Source organism: Armigeres subalbatus, chromosome 2 (genome assembly GCF_024139115.2).
Source record: "Armigeres subalbatus isolate Guangzhou_Male chromosome 2, GZ_Asu_2, whole genome shotgun sequence".
Taxonomy (NCBI): domain Eukaryota; kingdom Metazoa; phylum Arthropoda; class Insecta; order Diptera; family Culicidae; genus Armigeres; species Armigeres subalbatus.
In genome coordinates, this window is record NC_085140.1 from 204,879,321 (window position 1) to 204,893,525 (window position 14,205).

Consider the following 14,205-nt stretch of genomic DNA (forward strand, 5'->3'; position numbering starts at 1 on the left):
TAATTTAATATTAATTTCAGATTGTATTTTAAAAATGTGATCGCAAAGGTTTACGGAAGCAGTTTGCCAGGTATGAAGAAATATTGACTACCATTGCCATCTAAATTATATAAGGCTCGAAGGCTCACAGTTTTATATACAATCAGCACGACGAACTGCTATTACACCAATTGGTTTGACATTTATTGTTTCAACAGACCGAGAAATGCTCTGCAACTCCGTATGCGTCGTGGGAAAGAAATCATTGGTTATTTGAAAAGGTAATTCAAGTGAAGCCACCTTGATAAGAGACTTAATATTCATTGTAAACGAAGTATTTTGAAAACTTGAACACGAAAACCGTGTTTCAAATCAATCCAACGCAAAATCAATGTGAAGGAGAAGAAAATTAATAACGTATTTGTCGACTCATAATAAGATTATGTAGTAAGCGTTAATAGAAAAATTTGTATAACATAAAGTTTTGAAAACAACTTTATGAGCCTTATAAGGAGTTAGGCTACGTAGCCAAATTTTTTGATAGTACACGATAGTACGAGTATGGTTTAAGTTTAAATTTATTTCGAAATTCCGCGGAATTCCGTAAAATTTCGTTAAAAGCTAGTTTTTTCTAGCGAAATTTTTGTAATTTTACGAAACGAAATCAAGAAATTAGATTTCGCCATGCTCAAATTCCGCGAAATTCCGCGGAATTTCGTTTCGAACCACCTGGAGCGATTTTTTTCTAAAAGCCGCATATGCTTAGTCATTAGGCTAAAAATGCCGATTGGCCGAAAATGTCAATTACTGAATGGATCATATGGTCATAACTCGTTTGTTTAAATGGCCTTTTTGACAAATGACCATTAAACAAAATTACGTAACCTCTACTTTTTAAGTCGATACTGGCCTTTAAGCCAAAATTCATCTAGCCAAATTCCAGTTAGACGAGCCGAATTGAATGTTTATCTGAAAATATTATCAGGTCAACAATGGTTTGGCCGAAAATGTAGTTTAACCGAATGCGACTTACAGTTAAAAGGAAGATTCGGCCGAACTGATAATTTGACCGACAAATTTGTTTGCCCTAACAGGTCATCTGCCGAAAAAGTCTTTTGACCAAATAGATCATTTCACTAAAAAGGTAATTTGGTAAGAATGGTCCTTTTAAAAAAAAACCAACCGTTTCGGCCATTTGGCATTTTCAGCAAAAAGTGTCGTTCGCCTGAATTGATCATTTGGCCAAAAAGTCGTTTAGCCGATTATGTCTTGTGGCAAAAAATGTAATTTGGCCGAATGGATTGTTTTGCAGAAAGAACATTTTTGGTCCAAATGGTTCTTTCTGTCAAACGGAAATTTCTACCCAACGGCATTTTCGGTCAAATGACCTCTTCGGTCTAACGATTTTTAACAACCAACCACAAGCAGTTCGGCCGAATGTCCCTTTCGGCTATACGCGCTTTTGGCCAAACTACATATTCGGACAAACTATTTTCGACCTGATAATAGTTTCGGATGTGTGTTCAACTCGGCTTGATAGGATTTGGTTAGATGACTTTTGGCTTAAAGGCCAGTATTAACTTAAAAAATAGAGAAGTTACAAAATTTCGTTAAATGGTCATTTGACAAAAAGGCTATTTTGTCGTAAATGTCAAACGGGTGAACATTTTTGACCATATTATCCGTTCAGTAATTGACATTTGGCCGTATGACCCGTTGGCCCATTTTCGGCCAAATGGTCCATTATGTCAAACGACCATTTCGGCCAAACGGCATTTTCGGGCTGATGACATATTCGACCAAACGACCTGCTAGGGAAAACGACTTTTTCGGCCAATTTTCAAGTTCGGCCATATTTTGCTTTTAGCCAATGAAATTTCCCAAGATTTATTTATGGACAATACTGCAACATGTTTACGTTTCATTTAGCGAATACCGTTCGATACCTGCAATGTATTATAGACGTCGAACGGTTGTGAGTCGATGTCAGATGCAATATAAGTGTAATCGAGTTGCATTTAATTACTTGCAGTTATCGAATGTCTACTGTACCAAGAGCTTCTCGTAGATATCCAAAGAAATTCCTTAAAAAATCTGAGCAATTTTCCATTGAAATCTACATTTTGAAAAATCTTCCTTGGGAATTCTGAAGAATTTGCCGTTGAAATTCCGGAGAATTTTCTCGTGAAAATTCCAGAGAATTTCCCTTGAAAACTCTTCCTCTCTATTCTGTGCTATGCCAACCTATCCATCCTAATGATTCTAGACTGAGCCAACATTAAAACACCCATTCTACCAGCCGCACTCTTCTACAATTATGAAGAATTTTCTATGTAGTTTTCGAAAAATACTTAACAGGAATTTTTCGTGGATTTTTCAAACATTTTTCTGTAGAAATTTGGAACAATTGCTCGTGGAAATTCTGTAGAATTTCTCATGTTAATTCCGAAGAATTTCCTGCTAAACTTCCGAACATTTTTTTTAGAAATTCCAAAGAGCTTCTGTTGGTAATTCAAATGAATTCTCGAAACACGAAGGTATAGTTCTCGTGAAAGATCCGAAAATAATTTTCAAAGTAGTAGAGTAGTTCATCAGATTTTCAGGTGAAATTCAAAAGATTCTTCAGTTAATGTCCCGAAAAAATGTAAAAGAAAATCTTAAAGAAACGTAATAAAAAAATCGCCACGCCGATTCATGCCACCGCCGCCGGCTAAAATAGCATTCGGCGTGACGCCAAAAACGCCGCCGCCGTCGACCAAAATTCTGACAAACGCCGCCGCCGTCGAATTGTGGACCGGCGCACACCTCGTCACTGCTTTGCAAGCGGGAAAACAGGCAACAAAAAATAAATAAGAGATTTTTTTAAAATTAAGTTTCACGTAAAACAAATCAAAACAAGGCTCCTTACATTTTTTAGTGAAGAGTCTTAGTCAAAAAATGCATTATACACTCCTCCCACAATTATGGATCACCCACAATTGTGTTTGACATTGAATTTCTAGCTTGATATCAATAATATAACACCAGACATATTTTTGTTACATAAAAACACTTATTATCTAACATTTATTGCGTTTATCATGCGTTTCAACCTAAAAACAGTAGTAGTTTTGCGCATTTGCAAACTTGCTGTTGAGCATCTCTCAAAATATCAACATTTTTTGGTGGCTTCACAAGAAGTGGTTCCTTCATTCATAAGCTTATAAATTGTTAAATTTTTCACATCAAAGTGAAAAAATGGTTCGTACACCAAAGTTAAGGTATGTTTCTTACAAATCACACGGAGTTTACTTCATTTTCGCTTCATTTTGTTGAAAATTGAAGGATATTGAAGTGATCCATAATTTTGACCGGAAACGAGTAGATTCCCACAATTATGGATCACTTTCCATCGAAGTATTCCCCTGAATCTAGTGATTCTCCCACACTGCCGTGTCGTTCTTGGGAATCCGTAGGTCCGCTAAAATCACCGAGATCTAATATAGACACATCTGTGGAAATCCGTCGAAATTGAATTTCAATAAGATTCAGTTAAAACCAGCTATCGCTGTTTCTCTGGCTTTAGCCTCTCATTATAGCGTATCATTTTTAACTTGCAGGAAACATCAAAAACGGATGCAATACAATTCCGAAGCTTTAGAAAAAGCAGCATTCGATGCTCGAAAAACCGGAAAAAAAATCCGTAAGGCGGCAAAACTTCACCAGGTTCCTTTCACAACGCTGAAACGTCATCTTAAGTCACCCCATAAGAATATCAACGCTGGGCCATCAACAGTCTTGCGAGTAAATAAAAAAGTTCGATTGGTGAAATGGATCATCTACATGGCTAGAGCAGGATGTCCCGTAAGCGAATCTGTTTTGACCAACACCGTCAAAGATTTGACTGACCAGATCCGAAAAACTCGAAATGTACCGACTTTTTTCCAAGTAGGGGTACTGTTCCATTTTCCATCTCACTGAACATATATTCATTTCATCACAAAACAAAGAAATACAGCACCAATCTAGTCGCTTCTTTTTGCTAACAAACGTGCTCATTGGTGAAAAAATCACAAAAATAAGAAACAAAACAAATTCCTTTTTCATTGCTTTGTTTTTGATGGGATGGAAATAGGAGCTATGGGATGAAGTGCTGAGCCGTTCCCCTATGTACTGGCACTTGAGAAGCTCGTATTATTTTTAATGTTTTTATGATGTTTGTTTGATTCCACAATAGGTAGGAACAAGGGTGATCTAACCAGTAGTACCGAAACCGATAATACCGGTATTACGCCCAATTTTGAGTACCGAAAATACCGGTTTCAAAGACGGAAAATACCGGGATTTTTGGTATTTCAAATTTTGCTGACAATTTTCCTGAAATATATGAAATTGTGAAAACGGTACGTGCTATAGCAGTTTTCTTCCGGCGATCACCTGTGAAAAATGATTTGCTACAAAAATATTTCCGTTCTGAATTCGGAAAATAACTTGTATCGATGGCTGATATCAAGACACGCTGGAATAGCATATTATCCATGCTCATACGGTTCTATGAGTTGAAGGGGTCCGTTAAAAAACTATGATTGTTTCGGAGCTTCAATCCAAATTCAACCACACAGTGATGATGATTTTAAGACGGTAGGTGAAATAATTCAAGCCATCTAACCTATTCAAACTGCTGTGAAACTACTCCATCCCTCCACACTAGACTGGCCCAGGAAACAAAAAGTTGTCTAATTCCACGGGGCACCCCCCAGGATTGTGTCTTTGGGTGAGAAAATCAATCTCTGAAAATTTCAGCTTAATCGCTTGTTGCATAAGCTGGCGCATTTGATTTGAAGTTTGTATGGGGATTTCAGCCAAAATGTATAGGAAAATACACCGCCGTCACTAATTCGATCTGGAAATTGGTTCTGATTGTTCGATTGACCTCAGAATTGCAAAAACGGCAGTTGGTATGCTACAGAATAATTTCACAGAACATTGTATGATGATTAAATGAACTTTTATATAGGTTTCGGCTGATGCGATTCGATCAAAAAATCCAAAAATAGACAAATCAGCTCCTAATAAATCAGCCGAAAACTATATAAAAGTTCAAAAGCATGCGCATAAAGTTCTCATTTATTTAGAACAACTTCATCACGTTCTTCCAGATGTATTGAAGGCCTTACGATAGTTCTTGTTACATTATTTGCAAAAATCGCATATAATTGAATCATATTGAATAACTCTGTTTATAGGGGCTGATAAGCGGACTATTGAATCGTCAAATATTACCAGTTTTCCGTATCACAGCATGCAGTACAAACTTTTAGCAATTCCATCATGATTTGCACAAAACGTTGAACTAACACATTTTACCAAGTAGGGGTGACTGGGTAGACTTGATCCCCTTTTCTGATTTCCGATGTATCACAGCCAAAAATATCGCTTCTCGGCTAAGATCAAAGTGTAGCACAGCCAAAAATAAATAAACATACTCGATTTTCACACAGACTCTCTAAGAAATATAGTATTTAACTTTACTGATGTATGACAGTCCTTAAATTATTGTTGTTATTGATACACAATTGATTTTTTAGAGTGCTGTCAAAAACCTACTTTTAAAATATTCGGGGGAAATTGATCCCTCTCTAAGAACTTGCTATGATAAAATTAGAAAGTGCCCTCAGATTTTTTAAATATTTTTCCTTCAAAATACGCGCAATTTTCGAATTGCTGTGCGTATACATGAACGGTTTTTGTTATTGAATTCGACAACACATGCAATTTTAAAATTTGGGGAGACTCGATCCCCTTTCTATGATATCTACGCAATAAATATGTTTTCCTGCCAACCCTTTATCAAATCTGTCAAATCTACAAAAAATTAGAAGCATGAGAACAGATTTATATTTGTTTTAATTTTTTCTCCAAATTTTTGTATGGGTGACTTATGGGTGATCAAATGTCCCCATATTAAGGCAATAACTTAAAATCCAAACATCCTAAAACTTTGATGGAATGTTGACATTTTTATCAGTACAAATCATTAAACACATTTATGGCTTTGTGCTGTGAAAAAACGAAAGCATTGAGTCATTGTTTTGAAAAGTTATTCAAATTTTGCGCGGCCAATTAAAAAATCTTTTGGAAGGTCAAAACATACAAACCGCCCTGGATAATAAATAAGGTTGTTAATCCTAAAAATAACTCACCACATAAAGGTCATTTGCCTAGAGGATCTATACTAAAAAATACGCTAGAACAAAACTATTTTAGTTCTCGATAAAACAGGGGGTGATCAGGTCTCCCCGGGGATCAAGTCTACCCACCTTCCCCTACCTACTTTTTTGAATTCCTAGTAGACTAGCATTCGAATAAATACTCACAAATTACAGGACAACATTATGAACACATCCTGAAGATATCATTACCTCACCGATATGTAAGTTGTGTCCGTTCTATTCAGATCACTACTCCCATTGTACGGCGACGTCAACAAACAAATAAAGACATCGCCGCGAAGTGAATTTTCTCAACCCAACCCTGCCTGGAGGTGGCCCGCTCAGCCGATGATTCTAGATGATATTCGGGGACTCGCAGGATAGCTTTCCCTCGTGCGCGCAGCATAAATCAGAGTGAGGCGTACACTTCTGCCACACTGCTTTTATTTTCTTCTCACGTCAACTCTCTACTCTATATGCTAACACATCATTTGACCTAGTTTGCGTACACCGACACGACCAACCGATCCAAACGACAGTCGACGACGACGGTCAGCGGTTGGAGAGTTGGTGAAATTTTTCGTGCCACTCTTAATATGAATGTACTAAGATCACCCTGCAGCCGTGACTAGACCTTGAACAAATTAAAATCTCGCCCACTTTGAACCTAGATCCTGGAGAATAGTACTCGCAACATTATTCAACGACAACATAACCTCCGCAGGAACTGCATACACGCAATCACGTAATTACACAGATAGTGGTTGTACCATTACTGATATCGTACCGCAATGTTCGCCGCGCACCCACACGGAACCCGGTTCTCCAGTCACTGAATTTTGGCACAAGTTTTGCTCCGCAGCGCAACAGTTTGCTTATTGACGGTATCTTCGTATACACTCGACTCACTTGAGCACTTGACGCGTACGTACGACTAGTTCGCCACTCCTGCTGGCCAGTCACTAACGATGGCAAGGACCTCAAAAACTCGGTCCGAAAATTCACTCTAAGCACTTCACAGCACTACTTCTGGTCGGTCGCTTGCTCACAGTAAACACGTCATTTTCGAACGGCCGAGATTTTACTACTTGAAGTAGGACCTTTGCTTGGCAGCGACGATGGTGGGCCTCTTTGCTATCTAGCCGAATTATACTGCCACAGACAGCAAGGAAAAAAAACATACTTTTGCTCTGCGGCCAAACACACTCGCCCAAGCAACACAACTTGACTTTTGCTGCGTTTACGTGCCCACTACATCTACACACTATCATACACTATTTTATCGGTGTTTAAATCGCGGACTTCTCTGTATAAATTGTGTAGCTCTAGCAACGATGCTATTTAGCAGCACTTTCTACCTTCCTCCACATTTCTCATGTTCTAGCAATATTTTTGTTTTTAACTTTATTTAAGTGATTTTTTACGCTTCGATGAGTTCATAATTCCAAATCTGGTTCAATATGCGCATCATAATAACTCAATTTTCTTGAATATAATACGTTCAAGGAGGTACTCCAAAACTTTCTCGATTTCAGTTTAAGGTATCTATCATTAAAATTAATAAGACAAGCCCAATGTCCTCATCATTGGCATATACCTAATCCGGTTTAATAAGCATATGATCCGAATTTTCATGAACATGAAATGTTCAAGGTAGTTCAAAATGGTGTTGATTAGAAAACCAAGTGGCCACGGACTTTTATTGTTGGAGCATAGAACCGCTGCGTTCATGGACTTGGATGATCGGATAGTTCAAACATTACGAATTCCAAGACATTCCGGAGAACCAAAAAGGTATGTCTGTTATAGCTTGTATAAGTCACAATTGAAATCCTATCAGCTTGATGGACATGTTGGGAAGTTAAGCGATGTATCTTGGACTTGGACTTGGTTAATCGAGTAGATTGTATATCCTGAGGTCCAGGACGTTTCGGAGAATCAAAAAGGTCTGTAATAGCTTGTAAGAGTAGTGAGTGAAATCCTATCAGCTCGATAAACCTGCTAAGATGTTTAGCGATGCACGGACACATCATTCAGGATTTGGTTGATCGGGTAGATCGTATGTTCTAAACTACAGGACATTCTGAAGAACTAATAAGGTCTGTAGCAGATTGTGAAAGGGCTGAGTGAAACCCTATCATCTCGATGGACTTGCTGGAAAATCAGGACTTGGTTCATAGCTATTAAAGTCCTAGCACGGATGTACGGATACAGCATTCAGTCAAGAGTCAAGAGTGAAATCCTATCGGCTGAATGGACCTTCTGGGATGTTTAGCACTGAACGGATACATCGTTCAGGACTTGGTTGATCGTGTAGATCGCTTGTTCTGATGTCCAGAACGTCTTGGAGACTTTCTAATACATTCGAGGATATGTACTGCAGAACAGTTTGAGAAACGGCCTAACATATATAACAAAAAATAGTTCACCGTTTTTTTTGTTCTTTTCATACTAGTTTTGGCAGGATCCAGTGAGTAAACCCAAATCTGAACGATAGATCTACGTAAAAAAGACGCCCTGAAGGGTTCACACGAAATTAATTCGCTATCAACGCACGTCGCCCACGTCAGAAACCATGGCCCAACAACCGCCTTCGATTTTTTAAATAAAAATGTGCTTTTGTGCAACAACTCTGGAGTGCACGAGCAGTGTTGTAAAATGTCATTTGCATTCGTTTGTATAATTTTCCCAGACCTTTTTTCAGAAGGTAGCTATCGATTCATGTTGTATGACGAACTTATAGCGCTTAAATGGACTTACAACTTTGTCTAACAAGCTTTGCTGTAAATATGTAATCTGGGGCGTGGGAGGCAAAATGTCATTCAAATGACATTATGTCAAATGACACGTGACATTTTGGAGAGTTTTCACTCTCCAGCCTCAGATGTTATACTTAGAGCAATGTACCCATGGACAAAAATATAGCCTTACTCAAGCGTTATGACTACATTCAAAATTATGGAATAAATTTGGCTTCTAAAGAAAGTTATGAACAAATTAGTCAAATGACATGCAGATGACATTTTACGAGCCTGTACACGAGTCAAAGTAATTTAGGCTCACTTTTGTTCTCCTTGTTTTTCAATGACGTTTGCTTCGTCTAGCTAGGCGGAAGGCTGCAGAATAGTCACTGGCGGAGCCAGAGTTTTGGTAATGGTGGGACATCAATAATTTGGGCGTAAACGGTTCATTACTAATTTGGCGTCAGCAGTAATAACTATAATTGGTGGGGTTAATCAGTTAAGCGATTGATCGAATAGAACGTTGTCAGGCGTTGTCAACGTTGTTGCCAATATTACAAAATTTTAATTGTGCTTTATCATCTTTAAATTATTTAGTAATTTATTGAAAAAGCCTCTAGGAATTCCTCGAAATGTTTCTCTAGAAACTTCCGATTCCTGGAATTCCTTGGAATATCCAAAGGGCCCTCCTTAGCCGTGCGGTAAGACGCGCGGCTACAAAGCAAGACCATGCTGAGGGTGGCTGGGTTCGATTCCCGTTGCCGGTCTAATCAATTTTCGGATTGGAAATTGTCTCGACTTCCCTGGGCATAAAAGTATCATCGTGCTAGCCTCATGATATACAAATGCAAAAATGGTAACCTGGCTTAGAAACGCAGTTAATAACTGTGGAAGTGCTCAATGAACACTAAGCTGCGAGGCGGCTCTGTCCCAGTGTGGGGATGTAATGCCAATAAGAAGAAGAAGATCCAAAGAGGCATGATGATGGATCGACTGTAATCTCGATATTTTAGGATTTTTTCTAGGCACTATTGGCCATGGATGTAGTGAAACAAAACCCTGTTTTGACTCTGGGATTGGGGTTGCATTCCAAAAAAAACTTTAAAAATCACGATTACGGCCGATCCATCATCTTATTTCTTCGGATATTGCCAGGAATTTCAAGAATTTTTAGGGAACTTTATTTAAAAGCTCCTTAGAAAACTCTTCCAGAAATTTCTAGAAATATTCATTCAGATGTCCAGTAGTCTTGCGAAAAATCTTCCAGACAATTAAAGTAATCACCCTCATCGTGGCCTACTGTCCAACTCAAGCCAAGGAGATCGATGGTACATCGGCCGCCCTTCGGAAGGACATTGTCAAGCTTACGTGGCGGTAAGGTCAGTACATCATTGCCGGTGACCTGAACGCGAAGCATCAAGCCTGGGGCAACAGTCGCGGCAATCTAAACGGTGCCATCTGGAGCAACGACACGGAGGAAGGTCACTTCACGATCCTGAGCCCGTATTCCCCCAAACTGCAGAGTCGGTCCGCAGTCCACGCAACGTTAGACCTGTGCATAACCAACATGGACGATCATAGGTAGGTCGCCGAAATAGGTCGTCGCTTTGTCAGCTAGCACAATCTTCAATATCCATCTTATTCCCATCGACTTCTCGGAGGAGTTGGATATCTCAGCAGGCGAATTGGCGGCCTATATCAAATCATCGAAGAACATGAAGGCTCCAGGCACAGACAAACAGACGTAACACTGAGGAAATTCCCATCGACCATGAGCCCAACGGTCGTTTTAAATTCAACTGCTTGCAAGTTTCACATCCAGGAGCGCGCGCATCGTATACCTTTGTATTTGACATCTCACACTAGCGCCTTCTGTTGACATTGTCATACTAAACTTTGTTTCATACAACATGCACGTTAGGTGGAGGTAAAATAACTGGGCGATGGATTTTGAAACAAATTGTTCTAGCTGTTACGTCCGTTTGTCTGTGCCCCAGGTTTCGATAACATTCTGAATCTCGAGGTCAAACACATTACTACAAATCTTCATAGAGGATTTCGTAAGTGATCGCAACATACTGACCTTGAGCGTGACGAAATGCAGTAGGAAAATTTCACCAACTTTCGCCATGGAAATAACACATTGGGAGCTAATCATTGGAGAAAACACACGTCGTGAAAGACCTTGTTGTTGTGCTCGACTCAGAACCATACTTCCGAAAACATTTTTGTTACGTAATTACGAAATCATTTTAGTTATGAATAGAAATCTTGGATTCATTTTTCGATTTTTTTTCTGAATTTCGCGGTCCATACTATTTACGTACATTGTAGTTCGGTTGGTTTTAGAAACAGCTGCCGTGGTTTGGAGTCCTTGCCACCGAGTTTGGATCGACAAGACTGAAATGGTTAAATCCAAATTTATTAGATACGCTCTGCGTTCACTGCCGTGGCGTAACCCCAATGAGTTAGCCATCTTACGAAAGCCAATGCCGATTATTGAGAAAACCCTCCAGAAGCGACGGAACAACATGGGGACGATCTTTGTTGCTAAAACTCTTCTGGGCGAGATTGATGCTTTTCAATTCTGGTGCAAATTATTCTGAACATCATCCCTCGGCCTCTCAGCAACGAAGCTTCCTCAGACTTCAGCAGCATCGAACTGATTACTCGAGATACGAAGGTGTTTTTGAATTCAATGTTAGTCTAGTGGCGTTCGTAACCGTGTGGCAACTTCAAATGTGTTAAGTTTATAGTATTTTTGTTCATGTAGACAATCAAGTCCGATAGATTTAATTTTGGTAATAATAATCAATAAAGTGTACCGTAGAGTACGAATCTACATAAAAAATGTCAAGCTTCATAGTCATACGATAGTAAATTTAAGTAACCATGTCGTTTTATGGGCTATATTTTGCTCCATAATATTACTACAAAACCTTAAATATTATTAAAAATGTTATAAATTATAAAACGATTAAATTTACAAGTTGTTTTATATTTTTTTGAATTTTCGACGAAGTTCAAACAAAAAACCCAGAATAATCCACCTAGCGGTGATGGTGCCTTTCTCGTATATTATAAAACAATAAAACAACTAAGAGTAACAAGAAAAGCACATAAGTATACTTATTATACGCGAAAGGCAAAACGATATATGTTTTTCAAATATGAATATTATGTCATGGCTAATTATTACACTTTTACCACAAACTTTTACTCTAAATGTACCATCATATACCGAATACACCTCACATTGGAACGCCGCTTCGGCTGTATCTAGTCTCGCCGTTCTAATGAACGTCGTTCCGGCAATGTACAGACACCTCTATCAACGAAATGTGATAAAAAAAATCGCCAACTACACAGAGAGAAAGGAGCAGAAACAGCACAGAAATTCCATCACACACAAACGCCCCCGTCTTCTTCGTATCGACGAGTTTCGGCAAACCTAATCTACCCGTTTTCTCACTGAAACCGGCCACTACCGTTCTGTTTGGGATGTTCCCTTCGCCCAGTGACGATACCTACATTGACAACAATCACAAAATTTAACAATTTCTACGTCTAAAACTTGTAACAAGAACTCAAAAACTGGATATATTTAAATTTTAATGTATCACGATCAATCCAAAAAAGGCAATGATCAAGCTGGGGCTTGCCCGATGTGGCAATGGTATGTGTTATTGACTTGAAGTTTTAAACGTTAAAATTAGTTATCTCGCTGGGCGCGGTGGGCGCTGCTGTACAAATGTCAGAAAGCGGTGACTTGAACCACATGGCGTATAAGTCAGTTTCTCGTTTCAGTAGATAACGCTAGCGAGGAGCGTTAGTATGATTCTCAAGATGCTTCTACTTGAATGGAAATACACATTGTATGCAACAGTTCTGCCACATACTTCTGCCCTTTCCATCTTTCATTACTAAAACTAATTGTCTATTCTCAAGTTTAATTGAAATTAAACTTAAATGAGACAAAGCAACGCAACAAACAACTACAGTTGGAAAAGTTTCAAATAATCTTGTTCACACACTATGGCTACTTTTGGCAGACAACCGATTGTTTTTGATGGATGTCTTACTAGAAAGCACAACGATTTGCATAAGCGGCTATTCACGTTTACTATTGAGTTTAGTTTGAGTTTGATTCGGAAATTCAGAGAGAGCCTGCATTGAAGGCTTAGGGAAGATCCAATACATCCGATACTAAAAAATTGGCCATTTCAACTCCCCTCCCAACTATGTCACACTTTTTGTATGAAGCATCTGAAAATTTTGTATGAATCGCCTCAGGGAACCAAATCTTCCATATAGATTCCTAGTTTAAAAAATTATTATTTCTTTAAATCTTGCGTTCTGGAAGTCTCGATAAAAAGGCAAAGAAATCTTGCGTTTTTTGGGAGGCTTATTTGCTATTTGGCGTTATGATTCATTTATTCATTTAGATAAAGGCCGCTGCGGCTTCTACCACGCAGTCTACGGAAGTCTGCAAATCGTCTTCCACCTTGCTCTTGTACACATCGGATCGCTATCAAGAATCATTTTCATCGAGTCATTGTTCGACATTCTACCTACGTGCCCGGTTCACCGCAGTAATCCGATTTACGCGATGTGAATAATAGATGGTTCTCCCAGCAGTTGAAGCAACTCGTGATTAATTCGCCTCCTCCACATACTATCTTCCCTTTGCACTATTGGTCATATATTATGGTACGCAACACATATCTTAAACAAAAACTCCAAGTACGCGTTGTGACGATGTGGCGATTTAACAGACAACGATGCCGAAAATAGCTCAACAATACGAAAACCTAATGAGATAGCAAAATGATTGCCAAGAAAGGACATGATTGATATAAGAGCTAAAAGATCAGCCGATAATATCAATATTTTGCACAAAAAAATCAAGAGTTACAAATTATGTTATTTGTAAGAATTGATCAATACCACGTGCTATTGGCTTGTTCTTATCCATAGCATATTTTTGGGGAAGGGCCATTTGGCTGAATATCATTCGGCCGAAAGCTGTTTGGCCGAATATACCATTTGGTCGAATAGTTGTTTGGCCGAATATACCATTTGGTCGAACATACCATTAAGCCCCAAACGCAATACAACGGAACGGCGACGGAAACGGAAAATTTGACATTTGACAGCCCATATCAGTGGCGTAGCCAGAAAATTGGTCTGGGGGGGGGGTTTTCTGAACAATTTTTTTTTCAAAAAAAAAATTCTTCTAAAAATTTTGTTCCTTGGGGGTGTTTTATGCCCAAAACCACCCCCATGGCTACGCC

General features: G+C 38.8%; 1 protein-coding gene across 5 annotated transcripts in view; it reads right to left on the reverse strand.

Moving 5' to 3' along the window:
* The window catches only part of LOC134211535 (coronin-1C-A), a 98,411-nt gene extending 85,814 nt beyond the window's left edge, over window positions 1-12,597 (reverse strand). For 2 of the 5 annotated variants that reach the window (XM_062688473.1, XM_062688469.1), the window contains exon 1: window positions 6,958-7,323. The gene's annotated coding sequence lies outside the window, so the exon portion shown is untranslated. Of the gene's footprint in view, window positions 1-6,380; window positions 6,788-6,957; window positions 7,324-12,442 lie in introns of those variants that run through there. The other 3 variants (XM_062688470.1, XM_062688471.1, XM_062688472.1) reach the window with 3 other exon arrangements.
* Between the last annotated feature and the right edge of the window lie 1,608 nt (window positions 12,598-14,205).